Source organism: Pipistrellus kuhlii, unplaced genomic scaffold (genome assembly GCF_014108245.1).
Source record: "Pipistrellus kuhlii isolate mPipKuh1 unplaced genomic scaffold, mPipKuh1.p scaffold_m20_p_2, whole genome shotgun sequence".
Classification (NCBI taxonomy): domain Eukaryota; kingdom Metazoa; phylum Chordata; class Mammalia; order Chiroptera; family Vespertilionidae; genus Pipistrellus; species Pipistrellus kuhlii.
In genome coordinates this window covers 114,292,188-114,296,756 of record NW_023425515.1, presented here as the reverse complement: position 1 = coordinate 114,296,756, position 4,569 = coordinate 114,292,188, and positions in this window count along the sequence as shown.

The window sequence follows — 4,569 nt, the reverse complement described above, 5'->3', positions numbered from 1 at the left end:
ATCCACTGGGAAAATTAAATAAATAAAAGTTGGCCTAAAATTTATCTTTGCAAAAGGCCCCCAGCAATGAAAGTGTTTTTAGTTAGCTAACACCATAAGCAAGAAGCATAATAAAACATCTCAAATCTCTAGTCTTAAAATAGCAATTATTTATTCTCATGAAATTTTGAGTCAACTAAGTGTTGGCTGGCCTAGGCTGGACTGCAGGTCTAGCTGGCCATGGCTGTTTCACAGGTTGCATTAGAGGAAGCTCTTATGGTGATGGCAGAAGCACAAGAAAGAAAATGGAAACATAGGGGGCTCTTAAAACCAACTCATGGAATTGGCATATAGTCAATGCTACACACCTACTGCTGGCCAAAGCAAGTAACAAGGTTAAGGTCAAGAGGCAAGAAATGTGCTCAGCCTTTAAGATTCCAAGGCAAGGATAAAGTGTGGATACAGGGAAGGGTGATGGATTGGGTCTGGTATTCAGTTATTCTTATATATAAATGTAACTAGAGGCCTGGTGTGTGAAATTCGTGCATGGGGTTGGAGGAAGGGGTTTCCCTCAGTCTGGTGTTGGTCTGCAAAGACACTAGCTTTCCTCACCTGGCCTCTAGCCAGAGGTTCCTCCCCTCCGTCAGCACAGCCAAGATGCTTGTCCTGGGGCCTCCTCAGGCACTCAGGGGCTTGGGCTTTCGGGTCTGGCTTTCTCACCTGGCATGGTGAACATAGGCTGCCGTGGGAGCCTTGCCTCAGGAGTTGTCCCCTTGGACCATTCTACTTGTTAAGAGGTGGTGGGGGGGGGGGGGGGGGGGGGGGGGGGGGAGGCTGCCTCAGCGGCAGTGATTTGATGTCTGTAGCATGTCCACCAGACACCACCCCTCTTTGGTGCCAAGCTGGTCCCATCTGGACTGCTGGCAGGAGGCTTCCAGTCTGTGAATGGGGGCTGCAGGTGGAGGACCTCGGTTCCCATAGGACTCTGTCAGCATCAGGAATTAGAAAGATCAATTTTTCTGGTTCCTACCCTGCCTAGGGGATGCTGAGCTCGGGTCCCCACAGGCCTCTTCCCTCTCACCACAAGGCAGGCTGGGTATGGACTCTGGGCATGCGGACTCTGGGTTCATGCCCCAGAGTCCCCTTTCCTCCCCCTGCATGGCCGTGGCGTGGACACTGGGCTCGCGGCCCCACGGGCCCCGTCACTCACCCTACAAAGCCGAGGTGCAGAACTGGGGATCACTGACCCACAGGCTCCTTCCCTCCCGCAGCACAGCCGTGGCTTCGACGCTGAGCTTGCACAGCCGCTGGTGAGGCGAGCTCAGGGTCCCACTGCCAGTCCTCTGGCCAGAGACCCCTTCCCTCCCTCCACTGCCAAGGAGCAGATGCTGGGCTCCCATTGCCAGAGCGATGGCGCCAGCGCCTGCCATGGGTGCAGCCATTTTTGCCACAAGAGTGATGCTAATTTACATATTACTTTTTTATTATATAGGATAGTATCCTCTTGCAACTACTAGTGAATTAAGGCTCTAGGCATGAATGTCAGCACTGGCAATGTTAATATCATCAAAATGAAACCAGAGGAGTCTAATATTATTGAGCGTATTCAGCTGGTAAGTAGAGACCTGTTTGATTCACCAGGGAGCTATAGTTTCACACTCCCCCACTAGTCCATTCCCCCACAGATCATTGGAGAAAGGGACAGAACAAAGGGAAGGTAAGCAGATGAGCAATGAAACCAAATAGTCCAGGGAGAGATACTTGACCATAGAAGCCTGTCAATCTAACCTAGGAAAAAAAGATAATTGTCAAGGAAGTGAGTCAATGTAAGACCTGAAAAACTTGGAAAGTTCTTTTTTGAAAAAAGCACTCGGTCCTTCTCAAGCCCAAGAATACATGATGCCAGGTGAACAAAGAAGTGTGTGCGCGCTCTCGCTCTCCTCTCTCTCTCTCTCTCTCTCTCTCTCTCTCTCTCTCTCTCTCTCTCTCTCTCTCTCTCTTTCCTTTACTGGCCTCTCCTTTACTCACTTCTTCTTCTCTGCATAGTGGCCTTGTGCTCCTTGCCACTCCATGACCAATGACCAAGAAAATTCCAAATGCAGGCTCCAGGTAGGAGCCTGGGTACAACAGCAAAGTTAGCCAGATACTCACTGGGACTAAGCTTTAATATGGCACATGATCTCTGGACATTGACTCTATTTCTGGCCCTGATTTTCCGTGGTGAGACAGATGTGACATTGGGTAACTCCTTAATTTTGCTTTCCAAATAAATCTTGCCACCAGACCTCATCCTCTCTTGTGGATCCCTGGAAATGCGTTCCCTCACAACACTAAAAGAACCTCACATCCAAGGGCAACAGAAACATCATGAAAATGGACATTCAGAAACTATACACCTCTTTTTAAAGAACACAACACCCACTACCGAGTAATTTTGCCCCTCCTAATCAATCAGATGGTATTGGATTTAACTCTCCATATAACTAATTTATGAAGAGGAACATGCTCAACTATATTGTAAGATTGTAACCAGCAAAATCCAGACTTAAAAATGGTATAAGAAAAATGATTAAGTTTCTTTAGTAACTAGATTAAAGCAACAAAAAAATAGAAGAAAATTCAATGTTACCATGGAATACTAGCAGCAATACACAAGAAACATAATACTGATGTATGCAACAACTTGAATAATCTCTAAGGAATTATGCTACATTTTAAAAAGCCAATCTCAAAAGGATATCCACTACTTTATCTCTTATACATCATTGTCAAAAAAAAACAAATTATAGAAAATAGATTAAGGATTGCCAGAGACTAATGTTGTGGCAAGGGGGCGGCGAGGAGGGGGTGGAGAGAGGAATCTCTGTAAGTACAATGGGTTAAGGATTGGGGCAATTTGGTATTTTGATTGCAGTGATGATCACAAAAATCTACACATTGATAAAATTGTATACAAGCATGTGAACATACAGATACAAACAAAGGAGCATGTTTAAAACTTTGAAAATTGAGCGGATGTCAATTTTCTAGTTTGATATTGCATGTTGTCATCATTGGAATAAACTGGATGAAGGCTAGTTACATGGGGCCTCTCTGTACTATTTTTTCCCCCATCGTGCTATTGATCTATAATAATTTTAAAGTAAAAGTTAAGAGAAAAATACTATGGCATTTAATGACACATAGTGGTGATAAAATTATTTAAAAAATAAGAAATTGACCACAAAAGTAAAAAACTTATTACTCTTATGGGGAGAGAGTTATGATTAGATGATAGTATATGAAAGGCTCTGGGTGGCTGGCAATATTATTTTCTCATTTCTGGTAATTATCACATGGTTATTTACCTTATAATAATTTGATAAGGTATACATTTTTTAATGCAGTCTTCAATACTTCAGTTATTTTTACCCATAAAAATATTTTAAATCACAAATAGAATAAAATCTTCAGTCCATACAATTATTTGGCTACAGAGGAGTAACCATAGCACAGTTAATGGTGTGGTTATTTTCTGAGATAGAGAAAGTATAGGTTAGGCATCAAGGAAATAGTTTTAGCCCTAACTGGTTTGGCTCAGAGGATAGAGTGTCAGCCTGTGGACTCAAGGTTCCCATGTTTGATTCCAATCAAGGGCATGTACCTTGGTTGCAGGCACATATCCAGTAGAGGGTGTGCAGGAAGCAGCTGATCAATGTTTCTCTCTCATTGATGTTTCTAACTCTCTATCCCTCACCCTTCCTCTCTGCAAAAAAAAAAAAAAAAAAAATCAATAAAATATATTTGAAAAAAGAAAGAAAATAGTTTCAGTTTGGAAAAGAAGTAGGTCCTTGGTGGCAAGAACAACTAGCCAAAAATTGTGGCCTTTGAAGTCAGCCAGTCATAGATTTGAATCCTAATCATATGTGAAATATAGGATAATTAAATTTTAGTTATAATATTCTTAATTCTATATTAGTATTAATAATATGAATAGATTCCAGAAGAATTAAACAGAGTATAGAATGTGCTTGCACAGTGCATGATACATTACCAGTATTTATTAAGTATTAGCCATTGTTATTTGTAACTATCAATATTTACCTATGTGCTATTACTTAGAATCATGAATGTGAGACTCTGGCTGGTTGGGGTATTGAGCATAGGGTTAACATATTGGTACCATTTAACAATCATGAGAGTAAATGTGATTTTCTTAGAAGAAGGCAGACAGTAAAACAGAAGAGTCAACTAAGTAGAAGACCTTGAAGATCAGAAACAGTTAAGTACTGGAGAAGAAATAAAGTCCACAAAAATGGCCAACAAGTATAGTCAGAGCCCAGTGCCAGAATGAAACTCCACACTGTTCTCCACAGTGGTTGCCTTAGTCTGCATTCCTACCAGCAGTGCACTAGGGTTCCTTTTTCTCCACATCCTGGCCAGCACTTGTCATGTGTTGATTTGTTGATGATAGCCATTCTGATAGGTGTGAGATGGTACCTCTTTGTCCTTTTGATCTGCATCTCTCTGGTGATTAGTAACTTTGAGCATGTTTTCATATGTCTCTCCAACTTCCTTATGTCCTTTTTAAAATATATATCCCTTTAGGTT